The sequence below is a fragment of the Chenopodium quinoa genome, unplaced genomic scaffold (assembly GCF_001683475.1).
Source record: "Chenopodium quinoa cultivar QQ74 unplaced genomic scaffold, ASM168347v1, whole genome shotgun sequence".
NCBI lineage: Eukaryota > Viridiplantae > Streptophyta > Magnoliopsida > Caryophyllales > Amaranthaceae > Chenopodium > Chenopodium quinoa.
Window position 1 is genome coordinate 1,541,233 of NW_018742681.1, and position 18,466 is coordinate 1,559,698.

Here is an 18,466-nt window from a genome sequence, read left to right on the forward strand (position 1 = left end):
GTGATGCACAAAAGCCCGAGTGCAGATCCTCTAGAACCTCTTTTTCCTTTTCAGGGGTACCACACTTCAGCAACGGCTGGAGGTAACCCTTTCTGAAGAGCTCCCCATTATAGATCTCAAAACTTAAAGCTCGTTTTTTCAACACTGCCGCTTCTGAAGGGGCATCCGGCAAAGTGCCGTCTACCAAATAATCCCGGATGGCGTCCATCCAGGTAGAGCTTCGGTCCAGAATTCCAATGGGATCATGTTCAATGCTTCTTTTTTCCATGACTTCCCAAAAGACTGACCTAGGCGCATCACAAGTGGCGGATGATGCCAATTTTGACAGCGCATCCGCCTGATTATTTTCTGACCTGGGCACCTGACTTAAATGAAATTTTTCAAGTGTCCCGGCCTCATTTTTGACAGCCTGAAGATACTTGATCATTGCCAGATGGGTGGCCTCATAGTCACCATGGTTTTGACTAACGATCAACTGAGAATCTGAGCAGGCGTCAACTTTCCTTGCCCCTGCCACCTTACACATACGTATACCGGCAAGTAGGGCCTCATACTCCGGCTCATTATTTGAGGCTTGAAACTTGAACCCTAGTGCGTCTTCATATGTAACTCCTTCCGGAGACTTACAAATCACGCCTACACCACAGCCGTTCATAGTACAGCTCCCGTCTATATACACCTTCCAAACCTGATCAATGTTTTCCAGCTTATCCAGCCTTGTCATTTCAACAATAAAGTCAGCAAATGCCTGACCCTTCACTGCTTTTCTCGGTTCGAAGGTTATTTTTGGGCTTTGCATCTCAATAGCCCATTTTAGCATCCTACCGGATGACTCCAAGGTTGTCATTGGCCGCTTGAGGGGTTGGTCTGTGTTGACCACCACCGGATGTGCCAAGAAGTATGGTTTCAACTTCTTTATGGCCATGAAAAGGGCAAGGCCAAAATTTTCAACCAATGGCTACCGTAGTTCAGCATTTTTAAGCACATGGCTAATGAAGTACACTTGGAGCTGATTGCCTTCTCTTTCAACTAGGAGAACGGCACTGAGGGCGTGATCTGAGACGACCAAGTACATGTAGAGAACCTCCCCAACTAAAGGACTGACCAGCCGGGGTAATAAGTGAAGGTGCTCTTTTAGCTTTTGGAATGCCACCTCAGCATTCTCCCTCAATTCAAATCTTGTTTTCTTTTTGATTGCTTGGAAGAAGTAAAGGCATTTGTCGCCTGACCGGCTGAGGAATCTCCCCAATGCCACCAGACAACCGGTTAATTTTTGGACTTCCTTGACAGTGCGGGGTGACTTTATGTCAATTACCGCTTGTACCTTTTCCGGGTTAGCCTCTATCCCCCTTTGATCAATCAAAAATTCGAGAAACTTCTCAGACTCAACACTAAAGACACACTTTTTGGGATTAAGCATGACCTTATGCCGCCTGAGGGTGGTGAAGGTTTCTCGGAGGTCAGCAAGATGATCTGTCTGCAGCTTGGATTTGACTATCATGTCATCGATGTACGCCTCTACATTCCTCCAAATTTGATTAATGAAGACCTTATTAATCATACGCTGGAAGGTAGCAGGCGCGTTCTTTAACCCAAACGGCATCACCGTATAATAGAATAGCCCTTGATCAGTGACGAAAACCGTCTTTTCTTGATCTTTTTTCCACAAGGGTATCTGATGGAAGCCTGAGTAGGCATCCATGAAGCTCATCAAGGCATGACCGGCTGTAGAGTCGACCAGACTGTCGATCTTTGGAAGTGGATAACTATCCTTTGGACATGCCTTGTTTAGATCTGTGTAATCAACACACATCCGCTAGGTACCATTCGGCTTCTTCACCAGAACAACGTTGGCTACCCAATCCGGGTTGTAGCATTGCCGAATGAACCCGACATCCATTAGCTTCTTGACCTCGGCGGCAGCCGCCTGAGACCTTTCCTCACCGTGATTTCATTTCTTTTGCCTAACCGGCTTCTTTTTAGGGTCCACAGCGAGTTTGTGGACAGCAAGATCCGGGCTTACACCTGGCATCTCTTCCACTTCAAAGGCAAAGATGTCTTTGAATTCTTTCAATAATTGGTTCAAGTCTGCACCCAACGTTGCAAAGGCAACCATCCCCACCTTCACGGTTCGTTCTGGCCGGCTGTCGTCAAGAACAATATCAATGTTATCACCAGCCGGCTAGGGACGGAGATCATCTGACCGCTTCCCGATCATTGATTGCAATCGCTTTTCTTTTTTGACGGCCACTAAGTGGTCCGCCTTTCTCTTTTTGTCGGCTGCCTTGGGATCAAGTGCGGCTTCTTGACAGTCGTCAAGATCAACAGACTTCCTACTTTGGCCGGCTGCAGCCACAGTAGGTTTGACGTCTGAGAGATAGCACTCTCTCGCCGCCTTCTGATCCCCGCTTGGGAGCCTACTAACCCATCATCCCTCTCGTATTCCAGCAACATGAGAAACGGGATGATGACTGCCTTGGATTGTTGAGGGTAGGATGGCCCAAAATCAGGTTATAGGCGGTCAATTCTTCGACCACCAAAAATTTGACGACCATGTGTTGCCTTTCCCCCTTCTCTCTAGCCGGATGGGTAGGTCAATCCTTCCGACCGGATGCACCACTCCTCCTCTATAACCGAACAAGGGGTAAGAGGCCTTGTGCATGCTGCTAGGCTTGTACTTGAGCTTTGCCAAGCACCTACAGCTGATTAGGTTAGACGAGCTCCCGGTATCAATGAAGATCCAGCCTACTCCCTGATTGTCAACTTTGCACTCGATGACAATAGGATCGTCATGAGGCCACCTGACCTTGCCCCGGTCCTTCTCAGAGATGATGACCTCAAGGAAGGTGTCTTTTGACGCCTGGCCCTCATCCACTGAGTTGACCTCCAGCTTCCGGATGTTATCTTTTGTGCCTCGGATGGTTGGACCACCTCCGGCGAAGCCGCCTGTTATGGTCATGATTTGCTCCTCATCAGTGTCAGAGCTTATAGCAAGGTTGTCTGGCTTCTTGGACGGCTGTCCATTGTTTGCCCGGGGGTTGCCCTTGGTAGGACTTTAAAGCCCCCTCATCAGCCAGGCGGTCCAGTAGCCACCTGAGGCTATAGCAACCATTGGTGTCATGGCCTATGTCCTCGTGAAAATGGCAAAACTTAGACTTGTCCCGGCTTTTGATGAGACTCTTCATTGCAGCCGGTTTCTCTATAGCTAACCGGTCTTTGACCTCCATGAGGATGGAGGAGCAATCGTTGTTGAACTCGTACTTGGGGGCGTACGGTTTCAACTCTTTCTTCCTCTTTTGGGATGACTAACCAGAGTGGTCAGCCACCCAGACTTCTTTTCTCATCTTGCTCTCTTCTTTTTTGACCGACTGAGTTGGTCGGCTGTCCCTTTTGTCAGACTTTTTAGGGTCCGACGGCTGCTTGATGGCACAAAACTCCGTCGCCTGTATGTAGGCTTCGGCTTCCATCAAAGCTTCCTGGAGGGTTACTACCCTTTTTCTGACTAGGTCGAACTTGAAGGTCGACCCGTCTTTCTGACCCTTGAAGAAGTCTGTGAAGGCAACTTCGTCAGACAGTCCCTGGATCTGAATTCTCATCAGATTGAACCGCCTGACATAGGATCTCAGCCCTCCTCTATCTCCCTGCTGTATAGCCCCCAAGTCGAGACTTGTTTTCTTGGTCGGGATGTTCACAGAGAAGTTAGACACGAACAGGTATGCCAGTGTCTTGAAGTTGTTGACGCAACCGGCTGGCAGGTTGCCAAACCATCATCGGGCTATGCCCTTCAATGTTGCCGGAAAGCATCTGCACCAGGCGGCATCATCCAACCCTTGCAAATTCATGAGGATGGTATACGCCATAAGGTGGTCTTTCGAGTTGGTGGTACTGTCATAGGCACTAACCAACACGTTCTTAACCTTGGCCGGCTGAGCCGCCTCGGTTATCTCCCGAGAGAAAGCCGAAGGCTATTCCCCAAGGTTCAGCAGTCGGAGCTGCCAGTCCATAGGTTGGACATTTTGTGTCGCCTGACCCCCGAAGAGGGCCGGCTGCATGTAAGGAGATCCATACGGCAAGTATGGTTGTTGGGGAACATATGGAGCCGACTGGATAATTTGAGGGCCGGTTCGTGCGGACATGCCGCCTGACTGACTCTCTCGGTTTGTCTCCGAATACCTCATTGAAGTATTATGGAGACTGTCTGAGTATGTCGACGTGGAGGCCGACTCAGACATTTGTTGACTTCTGTTTTGCTGGAGAAACATCCGAGCATCGGAGAATGTCTTTTTTGACCCATCCGGCTGAACTTGCCGGATGGTCTTCCTCTTCCCCACTTCGGGGAAGCGAAATTTTGAAAGATCCACCATGGGCCAATCCTTTCCCTGTGGTTTAGGATGAGGAGTTGGAATCCGGTCTTTAACCGGCTTCTTCCCAAAGGGAGAAGGCTTCTTCCAAGACAGAGAAGGCTTCTTCCCAGAAGGAGATGGAATTTTGGCCGATTGACCCTTGTGGGAGCCTGCCTTCTTGCTTATCAGGTCCTTGATTTCCCCTTTGAAACTACTCATGAATTTCATGAGTTCGTCTCTAGTAACAAAGGCAGCACCTTCAGCCGTCTGGGCTTGTTCAGCCGGCTGGGTGGCTGAGACCTTTGTCATTATCCCGTTCCTTTGTTTCTTTGGGGCGGGGGCGTCTGTAACTGAACAACCCGTCTGGGGCCATATATGCTTCGAACCCTTGGTCGTCGCCACTATCTTGGTTCGTATGGACCTCAGGTTTGACCAGAGGTCGTTTCTCGTTATTAAGTGGTACAGACTCATGGGATGCCATTTTGGAAGTACTCTCCCCACAGACGGCGCCAAATGTTTTGTGGTTTTTTTTTATGTGTCTTGCGGGAGAGTTACAACACCAGAACTGGTAGCCGGCCACCTGTACCTGGAAAAGCACGAAGACTCCGGTTGGTTGGAGTTTCGCCTCTGACGATCAAGTTAGAATACGTCTGAGTGAGTAAGAATGCGAAAAGTAAATAGTCTCTCGGATTCCGGGAGATTCTGCAACTAATATTGCTCGGTATTTGTATCTGTATTTATGAATGTGCATGAATGTGCAATAAATGAGGACTTTCCTCTATTTATAGTAGAAGGAGATCAGTTCCCCTATTAGGGTTACGGTGCCACGTGTCAGCAGAGGAGTGGATCCCATTGGGCCTCTCTGAGGCTGACACGTGTTAGCATACCATTGGACCATGTGGCATAGGGTAATTTTACCCCAAACAATTAGGGTATCTAAATCATTGTGAGCCAGTTGGAGTAAAATCCAAGCAAAGTATCATTAGAAAATCACCTAAAGTATATGTTAAGAACATTGCTGCCTTAGAGACAATAATAAGGAAGTTGTTAAATTAAATGGATAGTTCGTTGTTGAACTTTGATGATTGTAGGTTGTCAAGTCGAAGATCTCAAATCATGAATATGAGTGGGAGCCATCACTTGGACAATAAATCCTAAATCACATATAAACCATAACTCTCTGGAATCTTATCATCTTATTATGAAAGTATTTGATAATGAAGATGCTAAGATTTGCAAAGTAATCATAACTAAACCTATCCAATAAGTGAACCACAACATTCACAATTGCATAAAAGAAATCAAACATATTACATATGGGTGTGATTTCTATAAATGTTTTATGAAGAGTATTACTCCTAAAACATTTGGGGAAAACCATTTATCATAAGATGAAATGTTGAAAAGTTTCATAGTGGAATAAAGTTTTTACTAATAATTCCACAAACTATTTAATTGTGGTTTAGAATTAAATAACGAGTCCATTCGATTTGACGATATTCAAAATAGGGTATCAAGACCATGTCTTGGACATTGAATATCATATCGAAATTATCCCTAATCGAGGTCATTTGAAAGCTGGACGACTAATGACCACATGGGATTAGTGTGTAGTATGATTTATAGCACCGTTTCTTGTGCTTCAAGGACAAAATTGTCATAAACCATTTACACAGGTATGAGTTTGGAACTATACTGAATCTACATATGAGAATACTTTAAGAGATTTAACAATCATCATAAGTATATTACTCATTATGGCTATCGGAACCTCTTTCCTCGACCATGAGTATTGTTAGTTGTCTTGTTTGAGTACTAGTCCGCTTTGATTTTGTCAAACGTCTGCCGTACAAGGGATTTTAAAGGCAACAGTTGGGCGGCTAGGGCCTCTTATAAAGGGAATCTGACAATGAAAGACTGGGATGTCCCCCTATTAACAGTAGGGAACATGTCTTTGTTGTTAACAAAGCCTCTCGAAGAGCGAGAATGTGAAAATGCATGGCCGTGCTCAGATAGATTTTAGAAATCATCTTCTTATGGACAATCGAACTCAGAAATCGAGAAACACTTTTGGACGTAATAAGGATGACGAAAAATCTTACCTTATAGTTCACGAAGAGACATTAAGTGACATAGGAAATAGGCTATACACAATAAGCACACTTGTCCGGAAGGACAAGTGGGAGATTGAAAGGAATGGTGTCCTTCGAACAAGTGTATTATTCCGATAGAGGGTTCGGAATAAATTAGGAAGGCTAATAATTCAGTGAGGTCAAGTGATCGAAATGCCTAGCTGGAGGCCGCTTCCGATTAGTAATATTAATGTATAATTAATATTACAGCTTAATCTTGACTGAACCCTTCGGCTCACACCCAATCCTGTAACCGAACCGAAGCGACGAATTAATTCGAAGGATTAAATGAGTCGATAAAGATTTTACAAACAAAGACGTCGGATTTCGATATTAGTGCGTCGAAACCGAGCATCGTAAGTCGAGTCGAATTTAGGAATCGACGAGACGGAAAAATCAGCCAAACAACAAGTCATAACGTAATAGCCCTAGTCTCAGAATGGGCGAGCCATCTGAGGGCTAGGGCAATATGGCTAGAAAAGGCTACCAGTATACGAGGCATGGCCGCAAGCCCAGCCGCAGCATGCGCGTGCTGGCTTGGGGAGCTGCGGCATGCCAAGCTAGCTAACAGCTAGCATCGTTGGCTAGTTGGTGCAGCAGGCCAGCATTGCTGGCGCGCGAGGCGTGCTAGCATGCTAGCAGCACACGCCCAGCAGCCTGCAGGCACGCGTAGCTTGCTAGGCCGAGCGTCTGAGCGTGCGAGGCCAGCTAGCAGGCCCAGCCAAAGGGCCAGGCCGCTAGCGAGGTAGCCTTGGCGCCTAAGGCAGGCCACGCCAGCTGGCGCGCTACGATTGGTCGAGTGTGTGGGAGCTGTTTTGTGGGTTTGCTTAAGGATCAAGGGGAAGGTGGTCCTCCCCTTGTGGTCCTTACCTAACCCCTTCTCTCCATGTGACACTTGTCGTTTGGTGATTGTTTTGGCATTTAAATTTAATTTGGAATTAAATTAAATCTTATTTTTGCTTTGTACCAACTATCCCACATTGAAAGATGATGGGAATTCATAGGGATACTTCCCTATAAATACCCATCATTGGGTATTGGGATTTTCACTTGAGTTGGTGAACTCTAAGGGATCTCCAAAAGCGAGAAAACCTTTGTTCATAAACTCTAAGTTATTTTAGGTCTAGCCCCAAATAAGCTTTGGGGTAGGGATCGGTTATGGTTCGGTAGCGAGGGTGTGAGCCGTTGGAGGTTCTCGCACTTGCGCAACTTGAAGCTTTCAAGTCCGAGCTCAACGGTTGAGCGAAGCACGCTACGAGGGTGAGCATTCTTTCTCTCTATTCTCTCTCTTCTCTTCTCTTATGTTTATGTTTATTTTGCGTGCTTTTATTTATGTTGTAATTATTATGCATGCGATCCGGTTATCGAGTTTTGTTTCTGCGCGGTGTCGGACACCGCAAAACCTAACAATTGGAAGCAGCCGGATTCAACATGGCCCTCCCTATTGCAATGAGTGCAGAATTTGTCACTATTGTTGTTCGAACGAGGCCTCGAATTCGAGTCATATTGGAGCTTGAAGGCAACTTCATTATCACAATTTTTAGAAATCTCATCACCACGCAAGCGTTCAGCCTGAATTACCTATTGATAGGCCTTATCCACCCCTGGCAAAGGATCTTGAGCCAAGAGTTGTTCCTTAATTGAGGCTTACTTATCATCCAAGCCTATCAAGAAGTGATGCACATAGTCTTCTTCACGCAATTTCTCCACTTGAGAAACAATATTGCATGAACACTTTCCACAAGAGCAAGAAGGAACCGCAACATATGTGTTTAATTCATCCCATATTTTGGAAGTCCAAAATATGTAGCCATTGCCTTCATCGGATCTAGCTTGCACGAACCCAAAGAAAATTTCAACTGATAAATTCTTGTGCCACTCACAACAAAAAATCTGTTTTTAAGGTTTGTCCATAGCAATTGAGCATCATCATAGTCACCAATTGTGGAATGAACAGTCGGGTCCAAGGTATTTGTGAGCCATGAAACCAACATCGATTGGATAGCCACCCAATCCTCCATCTTCTCATCAGTGGTTGGCTTTGGAACCAAACCATCAATAAAGCCAAACTTGTGTTTCGCCTTCAACGAGGTCTTGATAGCCCTCTCCCATTCATCGTAGTTCTCACCACGAAGTTGAATAGGAGTGATGATGTTGCCAAGAGCATCACTCGATCCGAAATGGTAGGTCAATTCCACCTTGGGTTTCACAGAATTGTCACTGTCTTATTGTCTCCACCAGCCATGAGAAACTTTCACAAATAAAATCACGCACAGGAAAAAAATTAAATTAATTTGATTTCAACTCTCACACTCACAAGCAATTGTACGAGAATAATGAATATCACGTACGGAAGCACTCTTGAAAAAAAAAACCGATCAAAACCTACGCTCTTGATACTATGTTAAACAATTGTTTCAATATGTTCTCAGTATTCTCATTAATAACCAACACGGCTACAACGCATATATGTAGTATAAGGAGAGCAAAGCTAACCCTAACCTTCCTAAGATAAATCACAATCTCTTGAAATATCTTATCACAATAATTACGCTATCTTTCCACAATACACAATATACTAAAATATATCCCAATAAGTGTCCATCTAAACATGGTCAAGAGTTTCATACTAGATAGTGAAAGTGATTTGATGGCCGAGTCGATCCTCAAAAAAAGACTATTTAAATGACATTGAGCAATTTTGTTTTTAAGGAGGATGTCAATGTATTAAGGTTGAAAAAGCCACTTGAACTAGTGACACCATAGGAGTTTCATGAAAATAAGATGTATCTCGATTGACGAGTTTTAGATTGACTAGCTTACGGAACGAGGATTGAATGGGTTTCTTTTATATGCTTAAATTGGGATAAATGACATTTTTGATAGGGGATTACGCTTAGATTGAGAGGAATTTGAAAGGAAATGTGTTTGAATTGTGCGAAATTTACTAATACAAGATGGACACTCTATATGGCCCAAACCCAAATTAAAGGTGCTAGACAATTTAGAAATTTGATCATGTTAGATTACAAGAACGATTTATTAAAGGTAATGGAACTTGAGAATATGATTTTGCGTGGCAACTAGATCATCTCAACTCGTCATAATTAAACATCCAATTCTACCCTCTTGTTTGAATATGGACCATAAACCATAAATCAAAAGATTTATTCTATGCAACTATCACTACGCGAAAAAAGGTCTTTAGCACCGGTTCAAACCCCCTTTTGCGCACCGGTTTTAAACTGTTCCAGATTTGAGGGATGCCAAATCTCTGAAGATTTCACACCGGTTCAAAACCCGTGGCTGTTTAAAGATTTAGCACCGGTTAACCGGTGCGAAATACCCTCTTTGGCAACCGGTGCTAATTACCCATGGCGCGCTTTTTTTTTTCTTTTTTTTTATTTCAATACAATAGGCATCGGTTTGAAGCCTGAACCGGTGCCTTTAACTGTGTTTTTTTTTTCGGCAATAAATAATAATATTAATACTAATACTAATAATAATAATGAGAACTTGTACATCCTGCATTAATTCTACCATTATTATATTATAATAACAATAATAATAATAATAATAATTATTATTATAATATTATAAATAATAATAATAATAATAATAATAATTATTTGTAAATTGAAATAATAACATTACATTGATAATAATTAATAATCCCAAATGCAATACTAATTACAAACAATACTAATTTTAAAAAAGTGTCATAATTACAAACAATACTAATCAATAATGTAATTAACAAGTTTAAATAGAAATGATATTTACAAATTAAGTGTGATGAAGGACGCCAACATGTCTCGAACATCATTAAGTTCTTTGCTCGTCAACAGAACTCCCTTTTGTACCTTGGAAAACTTGGAATAAACAAAAAGTATGTTAGAATTGATTACTTAGGTTATGCAGGTAAAAATACATTTACAAGTTCAATTAGGCAAAAATTTATTACTTAGGCCTATATGACTACTAGGATGCCTATTTCCTGCATTTCTTATCAAATAAACTCATTTTTTCTCATAACATGTCAACATTACTTAGTTATAGGCGGCTAAGGCTTGAAATCACATGAAAAGAGCAATTTAAGGGTTTTGGGAAGCATTTTCATCCAAAATGGCCCAAATAAGGCCTATTTGACTACTAGGATGCCTATTTCCTACATTTCATGTCAAATGAACTCATTCTTTGAAAAACCATGTCATTATTACTAAGTTATAGGCGGCTAAGGCTTGAAATCACATGAAAAGAGCAGTTCAAGTGGTTTAGGACGCATTTTCATCCAAAATGGCCCTTGTAAGGCCTATATGACTACTAGGATGCCTATTTCCTACATTTCTTGTCAAATGAACTCATTCTTTCTCATAACATGTCATTATTACTTAGTTATAGGCGGCTAAGGCTTGAAATCACATGAAAGGAGCAATTTAAAAGGTTTAGGGTTTATTTTCATCCGAATTGGCCCAAGTAAGGCCTATTTGACTACTAGGATGCCTATTTCCTACATTTCTTATCAAATGAATTCATTCTTTCTCATAACATGTCATTATTACTTTGTTATAGGCGGCTAAGGCTTGAAATCACATGAAAGGAGCAAAAGGGTTTTAGGGTTCATTTTCTTCCAAATTGGCCCAAGTAAGGCCTATTTGACTATTAGGATGCCTATTTCCTACATTTCTTATCAAATGAATTCATTATTTATCATAAAATGTCATTATTACTTAGTTATAGGCGCCTAAGGCTTGAAATCACATGAAAAGAGAAATTTAAGGGTTTTAGGACGCATTTTCATTTAAAATAATGGCCCAAATAAGGCCTGTATGACTACTACGATGCCTATTTGTTACATTTCTTATCAAATGAACTCATTCTTTCTCATAACATGTCATTATTACTTAGTTATAGGAGGCTAGGGCTTGAAATCACATGAAAAGAGCAGTTCAATTGTTTTAGGACGCATTTTCATCCAAAATGGCCCAAGTAAGGCCTGTATGACTACTATTTCTTACATTTTTTATCAAATCACATGTTACGAGCAAATAAACTAAGTCAATGGCATACCTCATCAAGCTGTAGTGTGTATGTACAACGACTCACTATGTCAAACATGAATCTCATCACGTATAGGCCACAATCAACTCCGTTATCTTGTTGTGCGCACTAGCATAGGAACAAAGTACATGAATCAAATATGTATATATAGCAAATTAGTAACATTTTACGCATTGTTTATTACGAAAATCACAATATCATTTGGCATTACCATCGATGATTTCCATGTGGGACCTTGAGGAGCTCGACAATTTATCTTCTTCATAACACTATAGAAAAGTAAGGTCAAATTTGATTAGTATGACTAATAAATGAGTAAGGTAATGATAATCAACACTAGGTAGCTTTATTTACTTTTGCAGTATGGACTTCACGAGGAGCTTTTTTTGGATGAGGCAATCGAGCTGAATCAAAAAGGAAGATTGTGTTACTGGAAACACAAATCACCATCAGGGGAAACAAATGAATTTGACAAACAAATCAATTATTAGCCATGTACAACATATAATCAGGGGAAACAAATGAATTTGACATGGTTAGACGTACTCCTCATAACATGGGGCGAATATGAACTTGTCTCCCGCACGCACTGATTCCTTGATACTCCGTTTAACATAGTACAACACGTCAGGGTGGTTGCCTAAGATTCTAGTAGTGGAGATCTGCTCGGGGCATAACCACCCAACTTGACACGGAGAATCAATGTCACGTAATTAAGTGCTCCTGTAGTGCTCTGCATGCATGATAATAGAATATTAATGGAAAAATAAACAACAATCACCACTAATCTGAATAACATACTTTGAGCGGCATTGAATTACCTCATGAATGTTTGAATGAGGGAAATGTTAAGCATTGATCCACTTAGAAATTCCTTCACATCTGTTTTTCTGAGCCATGCAATTGCATCGTCATCATAGTGGAACAATGCCTTAGGTAGTGCAACTTGAACGGGAGTGTCACTAGGCAACATACTAACACGGTTGTGTAGATAAGTTATATCTTTAGAGAGCGATTGAAGGACCGTGTCTGCAACAAGTGGAGTAGCTTGCATAGCTAAACCTCTCAAAGAGTTCTTCTTCGATGCTTTTTCACTCTCCGACCGTTGTTCACTCCTCTTCTTTGGCACCGGTTGATCAATGCTTTTAGGCTGCTCCACCCTCCTTCTCTTTGAAGTTTGGCTTTTCTTCGAAATCTGATAAAGCAAATCACGCAATTGGTTACAAAATAAATCCATCCAACTCTTGGGAAGACAACCGGATGTACTCAAACCCCGCAACCACAAAATTGATCCCGACCGAGTAATGTTGTGGCCTAAGCGGTCGCGAATGGACCGTACCACTGGTCGGTTGTGCACTAGCATACGCAACCAACTGCAAAGGTCCACTGTTTGATAGCCCCGAGTGTAGAAGTGCACAACGGGTCTCTCCTACACCAATTTGGAAGAAGAAATTAACACTTTCAAAGCGATTATAAATAACGCCCACACCGAAAACAAAACCGAAAACAAAACAAGCAAAGGCCACTTAAAAGGCCTACAAAACAACACAACACCGAACAAAACTACACAAATAAGAAAACAGAAACTGCTCTGCACAGCCACAAACAACAGCAACACACAGGCATTTATCTGGCAGCTCACAGCCACAGCAGGCAGAAGTAAAAGCAGACACAGCAGTAACACAGCAGGTATAAGCAGAAGCAGACTTAGCAGCAGCACAGCAGGCAGAAGTAGATCAGAAGCAGCACAGCAGACAGATCAGAAGCAGCACAACAGATCAGAAGCAGACAGTAGATAGCAGTAGGCAGAAGCAGACATCAGCAGACAGAAGCAGCATACATAAGCAGTAGACAGAAGCAGGCAAACACAGGCACACAGCAGACAGGCATAGGCAGACACAGCAGACAACAACAAAACAGAAACAACCAGCACAACAACAACACAACAAAACAGAACAATGAACCCTGACAAACCAGCAGCCAACCGAAAATAGAAACGAAGAAACATGGATGAATTAGCAGTTTCAAAGCTCGAGTTTTGTTTAGTAGTAAAGACTTGATCACTTGGTTGCTCAAGCAAAACAAGCTGATTTAGAGCTGACACTAGTGAGAGATTAGTTTAAAATTAAAATGCAATTAAAAGTCATTTTTCTCTATATTTATCGAGCTATCTTATCAAGTTAACGTTTGTCAATTCGATAGTAATTAATACTATCATCCAGCAGCAAACTGTAGCAGACAACAGTACGACTATGGTCACTCTCTCAAACACCTCCAACATAACCGAGAACATTTACAAAGAACTAAACAAATTACCTGTAAATCTAGAAAGTCAACTGGTGTTGGATTATGAAGCTCCCTTGAGTCCGCATGTGTAGGAGTACGAACCTGCAATAGTAAGTTAATAATGCCACGTTAGATCTCACGTAACTCAATATGCCAAAATTAATAGATATGAAACTACCTCATCATCGTTTCCATGTATCTCATCATCGTCTCCATGTATCTCATCTTCTCCTTGTCCTTGTGGGTGACTACATGATTCGACCGGTGTAGTCGAGGGGAAAGGCAAGCCCGGAAAGTTCAGTTGCTTCGCCCAAGCATTGAGTTCTTTTTGCATCTTGTTGCGCACTTGTTCCTTAATTGATGCCACCGTGGCATCTAAGTCATGTGGTGATTTCACACTTGCTCGGGATCTTCCTGATTTGGTATATTCTGGACCCATCACCTTTTCCCATCCTAGCAAGGTCCCTCCCGCACCTAATACTCGTCCTGGATGGTAGGGGTTTCCAAAAGCCAAGGTGAAAGGGTCCTTCTCTACTATTGGGACGAGCTTGCCTTCAACCAGTTCTTCAGTGTACTCAAGTTGTAGCAAAAACAAAAAGGCAACATGAATATAGTTAATGTTTTTGTAAAGTGATTTATGCAAGAGCTTCATAAAGTTCACTAGTTCATAGTTGCGTACGAGTTTATCTGCCATTTCTTTGGTTTCCGGAGCCTTGATGACCCATTTTCCGGTTTTCTTGTCACGCGAATGCAGAGAACAAATGAAATTTCCAGCACGACTCACCAAAGTAGTGGTCGTGGAATCAGAGGGTTCTTTGGAGGACCTTAGAAGCGCAGTGGGGTATACTCCCTCCTTCACCCACGTTTCCCTCCATTCACCAAATGTCTTACACCCCATACGATGGGTGTATTGCCTCTGAAATGCATTTTTGGAATTTTGCTCCCTCAGTTCCTACATAATTAGACATGTTAGTATCATTACTTAAAAAAGAGTTAATATATTTTACAATTGTCATCAGATTTACTTAAACTTACAATTGCTTCCTTTTTACTTTTTTGAAGAACGAAAGCTTCCCAATCATCCTTCGATACACTTGGCCATTTTTGCCATGGGAGTTGCTCTTCCTCGATGACTTCATCATCATTGCCACCTCCTTTCTTGTTCTTTAGTTTCTCACCCTTGTCTTTGTGATCCACCCACGAACTAAGGTGGTCTTGAAGCCTCTGAATCTTTCCTCCAGTAAAGATTCAAACACCCTTCGCTTGGCGGCATCATTAGGAATGTTAAACACACTCTGCAAGCACAAATAAAAGCGATTATTAGTTTCCCCTTTTAAATAATAATAAAGTGAAGGTATTTGTATTTGTGTGCAAACATAACACTTGCCCTTGTATCATTCCAAAATGTGTCAATCAAGCACGGAGATACTTCCTGCCAACCAAGAGTAATGGGGATTTTGCGCGCACAAATGCCAACGTGGACAGCATATTGACGACGCCTTTGCCTGTAGGTTGGCCTGCTTTGTCATACTCCAGGGCCATGGGACCGACGGGTTTCTTGAAACTTGTCGTCGGACCCCTCACCTTTTTCCTTAGCCGGTGCCTTCACCCCCCCCCCCCTCCGCTTTGTCCTTGGCTTTGAGTGTGGGAAGTAGGATTCTCACCGTCTCAGAAACTGCATTGTCAATAGGAGGTGCTTGTTCAGCTGAAATCTCAAAGTCATCAAGCCTACGCTCCAACTCATCCTAAGCCTGATCTTCTCAGGCTCCTTGTTCACATCATACAGCTCGTCATCATCCTCAGAGAAATCATCATCATCATCATCCTCTACATCCTCGACACAAATACGGTCCTGATCGTCCGCCATGAGATGTAAACACCTGCCATTACAAACATAACACGTTATTAGTTGTAATATAAATAAATTTGTAAGGTAAAGTTATAATCAAGTATAAATTGCTGAATTATAATACAAATCAACATACAAAATGGGCAAGTGTAGGTCATTTTTATTCCGTATTTCAAATGTTTTAAACGTTACTTCATTCATTTAAAAGAAAATGTGAAAAATGGGAAGTAAGTTAACACTTTCATTCATTTTCACCTAACATGTGATTTAATAATACTTTCAACGCCTACAATTTCAAAATTGCTGAAAAATATTACCTCAATCTAATATTCCTTCGTTGTGGTCTGATCGCATATAATTGGCTTGGTCGTCTATGTCATTTGTTACAACAGGTCTAGGAACAGTGAAAGGTGCCGAGTCATCAAACGCATCACATTCTTCCTCATCCTCGACATCTCCAATGCCTAGGATTCTTCTTTTGCCGGCTAGCACAATAAACCATTTTGAATCTGCTGGGTCGGTTACGTAAAACACTTGCTTAGCTTGAGATGCAAGGATGAATGGTTCCGCACTATCATTCAGATGGCCAAGATCTACAAGAGTAAAGTCATCATATTTGACGTTACGCCTGATATTATCAACCCACTTTCACTGGAAAAGAGCAACCGTGAAGTTACAATAATCAAGCTCCCATATTTCTTGAATTCGACCATAGTATGAAAACTCTACATCAACTGGTGATTTATCCTTAGCACTTGCAAACTCCCTTGACGATGCCACAAGCGTTACACTACTGTTTTGGGTCGAGGAAGATTTCAAATCTTGACGCTCAGTCAAAAAAGTGTACCCATTTATGTCATATCCCTCAAATGAGCGAACATCATCCCTAGGACCATAAGCAAGCCACCTTACTGTATCAGTGACACTCTCATCCATTCTACCCATCACTCGATCACAAAACCAACTCACAAACCTCTTATTATGCAACTGCATCAATGCCAATTCACCTTTCGATGGGAATTCATCACGCAAACTAGCCATGTGCTCATCTAAGTGTGGGTGAACATCTGCAACATGGTGTAACACATATAGGTATGCTTGTAAGAACTTATCTCGGTCAGGTGACATTCGTTTCGACCCGATTGTGTCCTGACCATCAAGTCTCCCTTCATGTCGAGAAGCAGGAAGACCAATAGGTTCAGCAACGACTATATAGTCGGCCACAAAATTACCAATCTCTTCACCCACGGTCCCTTGAATCATACTTCCTTTCGGGTGAGCCCGTTTCCTTACCTTATCTTGCAATGTACCCATGTGTCTTTCAAAAGGATAGCACCACCTCATGAACACTGGACCGCACAACTTAATCTCACGCACCAAATGAAGAATAAGATGCACCATTATGTCAAAAAATGAGGGTGGGAAGTACATCTCAAATTTGCACAAAGTCACAACCACATCCGCCTGCAAAGCATCAATGTACAAGGATCAAGCACTTTGCTGAATATTGTATTGAAAAATGAACAGAGGCTTGTAAGCTTCCCTCACGTGCTTTGGTAAAATACCACGTATTGCAATTGGTAAGAATACTTGCATCAGAACATGACAATCATGGGATTTCATACTTGTCAGCTTCAATTCTCCATTTAAGGATACAAATCTTTTCATGTTTGACGCGTACCCTGATGGAACTATAATTCCGTACAAACATGCATAAAACATTCGTTTTTCTACCGTTGACAATGTGTAGCAAGCCGGAGGTAAATAAGCCTTGTCATCCTTGGCTTTTCCCTCATATTTCTTCTTCGACGCATCCGTGGCCTTTCCTTTTCCCTTGCTCTTCCCCTTTCCTTTTTTCGAACTCATTTCATTTTCCGTTTCCTGTTCCTTTCCCTTTCTAACCTTCTCCTGAGCCCACAATTTTGGACGAACCCCCATCTTTTTCAAATCTAACCGTGCACCCTTACCGTCCTTTGTTTTGCCTTGAATATTCATCAGCGTTCCCACAAGAGCATCACACACATTCTTCTCTATATGCATTACATCAAGACAGTGCCTAACGTCATGTTCTTTCCAGTACGGAAGCTTCCAAAAGATTGATTCTTTTTTAAAGAGAGTAGTTGAGTCCGCAGCTTTTTCTGTTTTCCCAAATACTATTCATATACCCTTAACTCGAGCATAAACTTCCTCACCAGTCAACGGCCTAGGCGCAGTCCCCTCTTCCACTGTCCCATCGAAAGCCTTTTTCTGCCTACGGTACGGGTGATCGCGCCTGAGCAACCTTCTGGTCCGCACGTACACCTCTTTGTGAGAATGATCAAGGCAAATTCTTGGTGTATCATCAATACAAATGGGGCATGCTTTTTTTTTCCTTTGTTCTTGTACCCAGACAAGTTTCCATATGCAGGAAAATCATTAACGGTCCACATAAGAGCTGCACGCAATGTGAACATCTCATTCTTATGAGCATAAAAAACGGGAACCCCTTCGTCCCACATCTTTCTCAAATCGTCAACAAGTGGCGCAAGATAAACATCTATGTCGTTTCTAGGTTGCCTTGGCCCCGTTATCAAAAGTGAAAGCGTTACGTATTTCCGTTTCATTCACAACCAAGGAGGCAAATTGTAGATCACTAAAAGTACCGGCCATGTGCTGTGTTGGGTACTAAGAGTGCCAAATGGATTCATCCCGTCCGTGCACAACCCAAGCCTTAAATTTCTAACTTCATCACCAAATTTCCCAAACTTCATATCAATGTTCTTCCATTGCGGGGAGTCGGCTGGATGCTTCAGCAT